Consider the following 12,136-nt stretch of genomic DNA (forward strand, 5'->3'; position numbering starts at 1 on the left):
GTCATGCTGACGTAATGGGTATTTAACGTGTTTACGGCTTAAAATGTATACATTGACTGGTAAATCCTGACACAACCATAAGAGAATGCACCGTTTTCCACGAGGAAGGGACGCATTTGATTTCAATGCTTCTTGCAGTTTACCCTTCTTCTTTTTTTTTTAACACAATATGAACAGCTATCACACAATATCTTGGTAATCTGCAACTTATCGAGAAATAATGAATACAGGTCAAAGAGCCATTAGGAACAATGGAGCAACAATGGCACCTGGCAAGGACTGAGTCTGTCTAGCCTCTGTGGTCAGTGTCAGGTTTCAGCTGTGCCTTTTGATTTGCTATCCATCCCGTCAAGAAGCCATGGAAACGCAGCTCCACCACACCTTGACAGCAGTAGCATCCCAGATCCATGCTGTGTCATCGCGTGACTGTTGTGGCGGAACAGGTTGAGCTCGTGCGACTAGGCCTACTCTCTGCCGTTCTGAAGGTGCCAGGGAGAAGGGGGGAAAAAAAAACACATCCTTCAGCAAGCTGGTGAGCGACTTCTCTCATTATTAACACTGTCTGACCAGCACGTGCCTGATGAGACTTATCACCCAAAAGCTATGAAACATGAGCTGTCTCAATGAGGAGACTACGGGCTGTAGTGTTTAGTCATTTATATCCTGTAATTGGCACCACAGAATCCTTTGGGAGGGATTATATTAGTGTGAAAACACAGTAGGAAAGCCAATTTGAGAGTAAACTAGAAGGTAATAATGATCTCGTTGTCAGCCAGGGTGGCTGTCATTAGGGATGCTCATGATCTCTCAGGCAGCAGGTCAACACTGAAGATGAGAGAACCAATGTTCTCTATATGATATAAGTGACACCTCATCGCTTCTTCTAACCTCTGCTAATTTATGCTGTTTATAGTTTATAAAGGTTTTAAGGATTTGAAGTTAGGATAGCCTGAACATTGGTTTGGTGTGTCTAGCTTGAATGGTTTAAGAGTTACTGTTGGTTGGTTATTTTATGCAAATCTATATAGTTATAGTTGATCAAAGTTTTTAAGAATCTGAATTTAGGATAGCCTGAATGTTTTAAAGTTGGTCTTGTAGCTTAATTGGCCAAGGAGCAGGACCATTTGAATAGCTACATCTGTATTCCTATGGTTCTCATTCAACCCAATGTTAATTTATGAAAAAAAATCTATGTTTATAGTTCAAAGTGTGAATAGTAACAAAAATCTGTATATAAGCGATCTACAATGTGTCAGTCTGAGCATTTTAAAATGGTTAGAGTTCAACAGGTATGAATGTTATACAAATTCTGAACATTGGTTTAAAAGAGGAGATTTGTCAAGAATTGTTGATTTTTGTTCCGACCATTTAAGTCTGTGGCCCCTTTTTTTCTGCCATTGAAATGCATTGGAGATATTGTTGTAGTTCAAAAAGTATAAATGCTATAAAAAATAGTTTCTCCTGCAACATGCTGACGGTCAGTTAATAGCTTAAGCGCTAGAGCGAGCGGAATAATAATAAATACGTAGGAAATCCTTCAGCAAACACACCCAGAAAGGAAAAAAATGTTTTACTGTGACTGTCCCCACTACAACAACAAAAATCTTAAATACATGTAATTTTGTCCTTGAAACATTTAATTGAAATACTGTAGAATTCCATTCATTCCTATGGAGGACTGATCTTTCCAGGGAGTGACAATATGGTGACCAGTGGCTTCAAAGACTCTCATTGGCCAATACATAGATAGCATCAGAAATCCAGGGTTTATATAAACTCAGCAAAAAAAGAAACGTCCCTTTTTCAGGACCCTGTCCTTCAAAGATAATTATTCAAAATTAAAATAACTTCACAGATCTTCATTGTAAAGGGTTTAAACACTGTTTCCCATGCTTGTTCAATGAACCATAAACAATTAATGAACATGCACCTGTGGAATGGTCGTTAAGACACTAACAGCTTACAGATGGTAGGCAATTAAGGTCACAGTTATGAAAACTTAGGACACTAAAGAGGCCTTTCTACTGACTCTGAAAAACACCAAAAGAAAGATGCCCAGGGTCCCTGCTCATCTGTGTGAACGTGCCTTAGGCATGCTGCAAGGAGGCATGAGGACTGCAGATGTGGCCAGGGCAATAAATTGCAATATCCATACTGTGAGATGCCAAAGACAGCGCTACAGGGAGACAGGACGAACTGCTGATCATCCTCGCAGTGGCAGACCACGTGTAACAACACCTGCACAGGATCAGTACATCCGAACATCACGCCTGCGGGACAGGTACAGGATGGCAATAACAACTGCCCAAGTTACACCAGGAACGCACAATCCCTCCATCAGTGCTCAGACTGTCCTCAATAGGCTGAGAGAGGCTGGACTGAGGGCTTGTAGGCCTGTTGTAAAGGCAGGTCCTCACCAGACATTACATTACATTTACATTTAAGTCATTTAGCAGACGCTCTTATCCAGAGCGACTTACAAATTGGTGCATACACCTTATGACAACCAGTGGAACAGCCACTTGCATCTAAATCTTGTTGGGGGGAGAAGGATTACCTACCCTTACTTACCCTATCCTAGGTATTCCTTGAAGAGGTGGGGTTTCAGGTGTCTCCGGAAGGTGGTGATTGACTCCGCTGTCCTGGCGTCGTGAGGGAGTTTGTTCCACCATTGGGGGCCAGAGCAGCGAACAGTTTTGACTGGGCTGAGCGGGAACTGTACTTCCTCAGTGGTAGGGAGGCGAGCAGGCCAGAGGTGGATGAACGCAGTGCCCTTGTTTGGGTGTAGGGCCTGATCAGAGCCTGGAGGTACTGAGGTGCCGTTCCCCTCACAGCTCCGTAGGCGAGCACCATGGTCTTGTAGCGGATGCGAGCTTCAACTGGAAGCCAGTGGAGAGAGCGGAGGAGCGGGGTGACGTGAGAGAACTTGGGAAGGTTGAACACCAGACGGGCTGCGGCGTTCTGGATGAGTTGTAGGGTTTAATGGCACAGGCAGGGAGCCCAGCCAACAGCGAGTTGCAGTAATCAAGACGGGAGATGACAAGTGCCTGGATTAGGACCTGCGCCGCTTCCTGTGTGAGGCAGGGTCGTACTCTGCGGATGTTGTAGAGCATGAACCTACAGGAACGGGACACCGCCTTGATGTTAGTTGAGAACGTCAGGGTGTTGTCCAGGATCACGCCAAGGTTCTTAGCGCTCTGGGAGGAGGACACAATGGAGTTGTCAACCGTGATGGCGAGATCATGGAACGGGCAGTCCTTCCCCGGGAGGAAGAGGAGCTCCGTCTTGCTGAGGTTCAGCTTGAGGTGGTGATCCGTCATCCACACTGATATGTCTGCCAGACATGCAGAGATGCGATTCGCCACCTGGTCATCAGAAGGGGAAAGGAGAAGATTAATTGTGTGTCGTCTGCATAGCAATGATAGGAGAGACCATGTGAGGTTATGACAGAGCCAAGTGACTTGGTGTATAGCGAGAATAAGAGAGGGCCTAGAACAGAGCCCTGGGGACACCAGTGGTGAGAGCGCGTGGTGAGGAGACAGATTCTCGCCACGCCACCTGGTAGGAGCGACCTGTCAGGTAGGACGCAATCCAAGCGTGGGCCGCGCCGGAGATGCCCAACTCGGAGAGGGTGGAGAGGAGGATCTGATGGTTCACAGTATCGAAGGCAGCCGATAGGTCTAGAAGGATGAGAGCAGAGGAGAGAGAGTTAGCTTTAGCAGTGCGGAGCGCCTCCGTGATACAGAGAAGAGCAGTCTCAGTTGAATGACTAGTCTTGAAACCTGACTGATTTGGATCAAGAAGGTCATTCTGAGAGAGATAGCGGTAGAGCTGGCCAAGGACGGCACGCTCAAGAGTTTTGGAGAGAAAAGAGAGAAGGGATACTGGTCTGTAGTTGTTGACATCGGAGGGATCGAGTGTAGGTTTTTTCAGAAGGGGTGCAACTCTCGCTCTCTTGAAGATGAGCGAGGTGAGGTAAGGGAGAAGGTCTCCGGAAATGGTCTGGAGAAGAGAGGAGGGGATAGGGTCAAGCGGGCAGGTTGTTGGGCGGCCGGCCGTCACAAGACGCGAGATTTCATCTGGAGAGAGAGGGGAGAAAGAGGTCAGAGCATAGGGTAGGGCAGTGTGAGCAGAACCAGCGGTGTCGTTTGACTTAGCAAACGAGGATCGGATGTCATCGACCTTCTTTTCAAAATGGTTGACGAAGTCATCTGCAGAGAGGGAGGAGGGAGGGGGGGGAGGATTCAGGAGGGAGGAGAAGGTGGCAAAGAGCTTCCTAGGGTTAGAGGCAGATGCTTGGAACTTAGAATGGTAGAAAGTGGCTTTAGCAGCAGAGACAGAGGAGGAAAATGTAGAGAGGAGGGAGTGAAAGGATGCCAGGTCCGCAGGGAGGCGAGTTTTCCTCCATTTCCGCTCGGCTGCCCGGAGCCCTGTTCTGTGAGCTCGCAATGAGTCGTCGAGCCACGGAGCGGGAGGGGAGGACCGAGCCGGCCTGGAGGATAGGGGACATAGGGAGTCAAAGGATGCAGTAAGGGAGGAGAGGAGGGTTGAGGAGGCAGAATCAGGAGATAGGTTGGAGAAAGTTTGAGCAGAGGGAAGAGAAGATAGGATGGAAGAGGAGAGAGTAGCGGGGGAGAGAGAGCGAAGGTTGGGACGGCGCGATACCATCCGAGTAGGGGCAGTGTGGGAAGTGTTGGATGAGAGCGAGAGGGAAAAGGATACAAGGTAGTGGTCGGAGACTTGGAGGGGAGTTGCAATGAGGTTAGTGGAAGAACAGCATCTAGTAAAGATGAGGTCAAGCGTATTGCCTGCCTTGTGAGTAGGGGGAAGGTGAGAGGGTGAGGTCAAAAGAGGAGAGGAGTGGAAAGAAGGAGGCAGAGAGGAATGAGTCAAAGGTAGACGTGGGGAGGTTAAAGTCGCCCAGAACTGTGAGAGGTGAGCCGTCCTCAGGAAAGGAGCTTATCAAGGCATCAAGCTCATTGATGAACTCTCCGAGGGAACCTGGAGGGCGATAAATGATAAGGATGTTAAGCTTGAAAGGGCTGGTAACTGTGACAGCATGGAATTCAAAGGAGGCAATAGACAGATGGGTAAGGGGAGAAAGAGAGAAAGACCACTTGGGAGAGATGAGGATCCCGGTGCCACCACCCCGCTGACCAGAAGCTCTCGGGGTGTGCGAGAACACGTGGGCGGACGAGGAGAGAGCAGTAGGAGTAGCAGTGTTATCTGTGGTGATCCATGTTTCCGTCAGTGCCAAGAAGTCAAGGGACTGGAGGGAGGCATAGGCTGAGATGAACTCTGCCTTGTTGGCCGCAGATTGGCAGTTCCAGAGGCTACCAGAGACCTGGAACTCCACGTGGGTCGTACGCGCTGGGACCACCAGGTTAGGGTGGTCGCGTGCCACGCGGTGTGGAGCGTTTGTATGGTCTGTGCAGAGAGGAGAGAACAGGGATAGACAGACACATAGTTGACAGGCTACAGAAAAGGCTACGCTAATGCAAGGAAATTGAATGACAAGCGGACTACACGTCTCGAATGTTCAGAAAGTTAGGCTTACGTAGCAAGAATCTTATTGACTAAAATGATTAAAATGATACAGTACTGCTAAAGTAGGCTAGCTGGCAGTAGCTGCGTTGTTGACACTACACTAATCAAGTCGTTCCGTTGAGTGTAATAATTTCTACAGTGCTGCTATTCGGGGCTAGCTGGCTAGCTAGCAGTGTTGTTTACGTTACGTTGAGTTAAAAGAACGACAATAGCTGGCTAGCTAACCTAGGAAATCGCTCTAGACTACACAATTATCTTTGAAACAAAGACGGCTATGTAGCTAGCTATGTAGCTAGCTACGATCAAACAAATCAAACCGTTGTACTGTAATGAAATGAAAATGTGATACTACCTGTGAATGCGACCGGGTTGTTGAGTTCTATTCAGTAGACGTTGGCTAGCTGTTAGACATCACTGGCAACAACGTTGCCTATGGGCACAAACCCACCGTCGCTGGACCAGACAGGACTGCGCTCTTCACTGACGAGTCACGGTTTTGTCTCACCAGGGGTGATGGTCAGATTCGTGTTTATTGTCGAAGGAATGAGCGTTACACCAAGGCCTTTACTCTAGAGGGGGATCGATTTGGAGGTAGAGGGTCCGTCATGGTCTGGGGCGGTGTGTCACAGCATCATCGGACTAAGCTTGTTGTCATTGCAGGCAATCTCGATGCTGTGTGTTACAGGGAAGACATCCTCCTCCCTCATGTGGTACCCTTCCTGCAGGCTCATCTTGACATGACCCTTCATTGTGACAATTCCACCAGCCATACTGACATGACCCTTCATTGTGACAATTTTTCCAGCCATACTGCTTGTTCTGTGTGTGATTTCCTGCAAGACAGGAATGTCAGTGTTCTGCCATGGCCAGCGAAGAGCCCGGATCTCAATCCCATTGAGCACGTCTGGGACCTGTTGGATCGGAAGGTGAGGGCTAGGGCCATTCCCCCCAGAAATATCCGGGAACTTGCAGTTGCCTTGGTGGAAGAGTGGGGTAACATCTCACAGCAAGAACTGGCAAATTTACACGTGAAGTTTGCTGAAAAGAAACGCAGTTGACATTGAGAGGACGTTTCTTTTTTTGCTGAGTTTACATCATTGGTCCCAACATGCTAGTAATGGTTAATATAATCAACAACAGTCTGTGAGTCACACATCAGAACAGGTTGCTCATGGGTAGTTTGCATTTGAACTTTGATCCCTTGCTCATTATAAACACATGCTAAACTGAGAGTAATACAGTCAATCAATCAGTCATCTCCCTGACTTCACAGGGCAGGGAAGCTCTGTTGGAATCCTGTTAAACTGCAGATGTACCAGCCAAATTACTCTAGTGGGGAATTACCATGCCATAAATTCACATGTCACTGGAAAGGCTGTATTTTACAGCAAATCCACGCTGTCCTCGTTTCCATAACTGTCGCAAGAACTTGTCTCTCCGCAGGGCTGAAACTTATCACCGTTGGCAAATCTAGACATGTTTACATCAAAACATGGCCTCAAATCATAGGGATCTCTGAGGAAATGTCTTGAGAGGAACGTGGCTCCCCGCCATGTCATAACAGGTCCGCTGAAAACGAAAGATCTGTGAGATGTCAAATTCAAGAGCAACTATTAATCATTTTGTAAGCCAATTCATAATCCTGTGTAAATACGAGGCAAGCTACAACGTGTAAGTCTTTTTTTCTCCCTCAGTTCAAACTGTTTACATACCTAATGAGCACATCAAGTCTGTGGACATGTTTCATCATGTAGATATACAATTTATACATAGAAACAAAGAAGTCTAAACATTCCAATGATTTTATTTTGGTAAATGAGTAACATTTAGTAACAGGCAAACCACAGACAAACACAGTCAACACTTGGCACCACTGGCATCAGATGTTGGCAGGTAGCAGGCCTCATTATTGCTAATTAAAATGTATAAATATGGTGTTTGGCACTTGACTTGTCAGCTACAATGTGTCGTTTTTTTCTCATCAAATGTGTAAAGTGCCAAGGTAGACACAGTGAGGGCACGAGGAGCACGAGTAGAGATGCCACTGTGTGTACTCTGTGCACACTTCAGCTCGGCTGGCATGGAAATGACTGACGACATTGGGTGCCAGCAGCTAAGCAAGCAAGGTTTGACGGGAAGACTTTGTATATTTGGGCTACCCTCGACTCAGTGTTCTGCCAATGTCTTTGAGTGTCTGGCCCGACAGTTAACCCTTGTAGCTCTGCACAGAGCGACACTGTTCAAATGTGAAAGTGTGAAAGCCCCTGTTGAGGCTGTGCACATTCACCTGTCTGCAGGACATGACGTCACATGTTGGTTCAGCTGACAATACTCATTGTAGTTCCACATCTGAATTTACTGTCGTTTTTGGCGTCTTCAACATTCCTCAAAAAATGGTTTGTGTTCGTTCCCTCTGCCAGTATTCTGCATAACTGAACTGAATGATTATGATGTGTTCACCCAGTGTCATAGAGTGGTCAAGTCTGTGTTCCATTAGTTCGTTTTTTTGCGCAATGGTTGCATTCGAAAAATGTTTTGCTGTAAAACTGGAGGGGGTCCAAAAAAGTGGTCTGGGACACCCCTATGGATGTTCCAAAAAAAGGGCAAAAATATTTTGTATCTGAGAGACCATTTTAATTAAGGAAGGTTCAAATCTGGAAATCCCCAAAAGAGATCTATGACATGGCCCCCAACATTCCATGTATTTGAGTTATGCTAGAGCCAGCACACCTGATTCAACTAATTATCAAGCCCTTGATTAGGTGATCTAGAACATGTCCCCAGATGGGGGAACATGTCCCCCCCCCCCCTATACTGGGCATACCCCCAGTGATCTACATTTTAGTAGACACTCTTATCCAGGGGAACTTACAGTATTGAGACCATACATATTCATACTGGTCCCCCTTGGGAATTGAACACACAACCCTGGCATTGCAAGCACCATGCTCTACCAACTGAGCCACACAGGACTGATCAGGGACCCCCCACCCCCCTTCCCTCCCCCGATGATCCAAATAAGTGATCTGGGGATCCAAAGTAATGATCTGTGGTACTCCACTAACTATGACACTGAGCATTGGATCAAACTAGCAAAATGACAAAGCTCAATATCTGTCCATTTTAGTTAGGAATAATAAGTAAATACAATTGTGCTAACCCTCACCTTAAAACCATCACTGAAAGGTGCATCTTAAACATGTTTGTGTTTGTATGTTAGGATTTGAAAAACATTCAAATGCCATGCTCAATGGCAAAATACTCAGTACAACTATTTGGTTGAAATGGATTATAAAGCTCATGAGACTGTGTTGCTCTATCCACTAAATACAGACTTTGGGGGGTTGCATATTTTTTGCATTGTATTGATTTGAATGTTCTAAATTTGTATTGTTCAGGTATTTAGTTCCAACAGGTGAACAAACTAAAACCAGGCCCTCATAATGTACTGTTCTGTAAATGTCACTTCAGTTATTACTCTTCATTATGTATTTGATCTTCATTAAGCCAAAGCAGTCAATCAGATGGGAATACTGTCATTTTCAAGATACTAAATGTAATTTCACTTTAATCCTTCTCCTAACAACTGACAACAGGTGATGGGATTTGTCAGCTACACAGATGTTTTTCTCCCCAAACAATGGCACCCTTCCACGATTTGCCCCCATTTTGTAATTTGTCTGTTATTTTGCCAGTGTGTACAATACTGTATCGTGAGTGTGTGCAGTTGTGCTAAATTTGGCTTGCTTGTAATCACTGCATGTTTTGAATGGGCTAATGAAACTACACCTCGCTGCTTTGCACATTAAATGAGGGTCATTTAGCAAGAACACTTATTCCTCTGCAGTGCCTAATTAAGTAACAGAACAATTAGCCAATTGACCAATTAATTACAATCCTCTAATCTACAAAAAAATTACTGGCTGGAAAGATCCATTGGTGTTTCTTCTTCACATGAAGAGAATCTTCATGGGCACTCCATAGCAGATGAAATTTAAAGGGTCTTTAATCAAATTAATCTGAGATAAATCATCGTTTACTCCATTTCAAAATAGCTTCCAAAGAGGATTACAATACCGTAAAACACCAAACCAAATAATAACTTTCCATTGAGGGGCCTCTCTCTCTCTCTCTCTCTCTCTCTCTCTCTCTCTCTCTCTCCTTCTCCTTCTCTCTCTCTCTCTCTCTCTCTCTCTCTCTCTCTCTCTCTCTCTCTCTCTCTTCTCTCTCTCTCTCTCTCTCTCTCTCTCTCTCTCTCTCTCTCTCTCTCTCTCTCTCCTCTCTCTCTCTCTCTCTCCCACACTCTCTCTTTGCGAGATTGTACATCTACACTTTTCCTCACAAATTGTACACCTACACAAAAATCATGAAACAACCATTCTGATAACAGTAATATTAGTAGTATGGTTAACAGAGTGTCAAGTGCAAGGTCAAATATGCACTAGCAAAGTCCCATTCACAGCCAAGCAATTCAAGCTTTCACTATCACTCTCAGCAGCATGCCTGAGAACATGCCAAGTTTAAACATTTTTTTTTTAAACACATGTCAAGTGAATGGCAGTTCTTCGTCAAGCATTACTACTCAAAGCCCCAGCGTACAGTAGATGACCAACACCGTACTCTCAAGTCATACGTTCTCATTAGGGCTTTACATGCTCATTTTCCAGCCCCAAAAGAGATGGACAATCTCCAATGTTTTCCAAGTGTCACATAGCTCCATGAAGAGCCATCAAGTCAGAGCTGGCTGGAATCTAGCTAACCTTTGTGGACCTTTTCACTCTCTTTTTATTTTCTCCTCCAAAAAAATAAAAAACATTCTTGATTTGCAAGTGAAATTAGGCTTCGGGGTCTATTTTGGAAACGTACGCAGGTGGCTCGATTTGTCTCCCTGTTTTGATACTATTGAGGCGGTGAGCCCGAGAGTGAGGCTTGAGTTTCTAGGAGTCTCGCTGTGAGTTGAAGAAGTGCTACAATTAATTACGTCTGCCCAGTTTTGACACGCACAGCATTACGCCGTCAGTCTTCGAGAAGGATGACGTTGACATCTTTATCCCAGCGAGGTAATTGCTGGCTGTCATTTATGCGCCGAGAGCGAGAGAGAAGGATGGTCACACTTGTGGGCTAAAATATCCATTATTCTCTTTCACTTGTGTTGGATAAGTAAAGTTGAGAAATGTAAATGTAAATTGAAGGATAACTCTTAATGTGGAGGATAAGAAAAATAAAGATAGTGTCTACAAATTCTTTCAAGTAATAGAGTACAGAAGGTAATTGAACTAAACCCTAAACATATAACTCTCATGGAAAGCAGCTTAGTAGTTTAGTTGTGTTGTAATATTTGATCACTAAAACGGCAATCATTTCTAATCATCTTGGAAAATGGAGGATGCTATCATCCACATTGGGTTTATCAGTGATCAAGGTCCATTAGGACTTGCCTTTGCTACTGTGTTAAAATAATATCACAACAATCACAACACCACTGCAGATCCCAATGATAGAATGATGAGGAGATGAGTGTAGTGAACGTCGTGGCTGAAATGAGGTAGAAATAGATAGTGGGTGGCTAGTTACGGGTGGGTATGAACTTGGAACATGAAGTCCCCTCTCCGAGAGCGCTGAACCAGAACCAAGTGGAGTGGGACTGACGGCCCACAGGAGCGCCATTGTTCCCCACATTAATCAAACTGAGCAAGGCCAGGTAGCATTTCCTCAGCCCACCCCACACACACACCGTGCCAGGCTCCATGAATGGGCTGCTTTTTTAGCTGGCAGCGATTGGCCATCAGAGCCCTGAGAGGATATGTGTCTGTTTAATTAGTGTGATGAGCTCAGCGGAGTTTGTGTGCTGTGTTGGGCACCAGGTATTAACCCCTAGAGTTTGACCCTGCGAGGGGGAGGCGACCTCAATCTCCACATCTCTCTCTCTCTCTCTCTCTCTCTCTCTCTCTCTCTCTCTCTCTCTCTCTCTCTCTCTCTCTCTCTCTCTCTTGTTCTCTCTTTCTTTCTTTCCATTAGAGAAAGACTGAGATTAGACAGGTAAAAAGGGGGACTAAAAAAAATGGGGGGGGGGGGGGCTCTGGCAACCTCCAACCTGTGTTCTTCACCCACCCACTTTGCAGACTTCCCTTTAGATGAAAAGAATAATTACCACAATGATCCTTCTAATTATACTGTCATTAGGATGTTGAAGAAGGGTCTGCCGCAGTGCGCAAACCTCTCTCCTTCCTAGGCAGCATCACAGAATATGATCTGGTGGGACGGTGGCCCAGAGTATTTTAACTCCTCACTCCCCAGGGGAATCACATGCACAGTTCCACATGCATGCATGCTCGTACGCAAGCCCAAATGCTCACACAAGACGCACACGCACACATTGAGTGTTGTCGATGCAATAGAGCTTTAACCGTATGTTGAGTTCTCTTCAGGGAAAATATGTGATTTTATCCCTAGCTTGCAATACTGCAATGGTGTCAAGTGATACCAAAACAGAAAGCAGAAACAAAGGTTGTGGTTTCCTTTATTTTGTCAAATCAGCATGCATAACCATGAAATATAGGTGTTTCATTGGCAGTTGACTTCATATGTG

Source organism: Oncorhynchus keta, chromosome 36, assembly GCF_023373465.1.
Source record: "Oncorhynchus keta strain PuntledgeMale-10-30-2019 chromosome 36, Oket_V2, whole genome shotgun sequence".
NCBI classification, from domain to species: domain Eukaryota; kingdom Metazoa; phylum Chordata; class Actinopteri; order Salmoniformes; family Salmonidae; genus Oncorhynchus; species Oncorhynchus keta.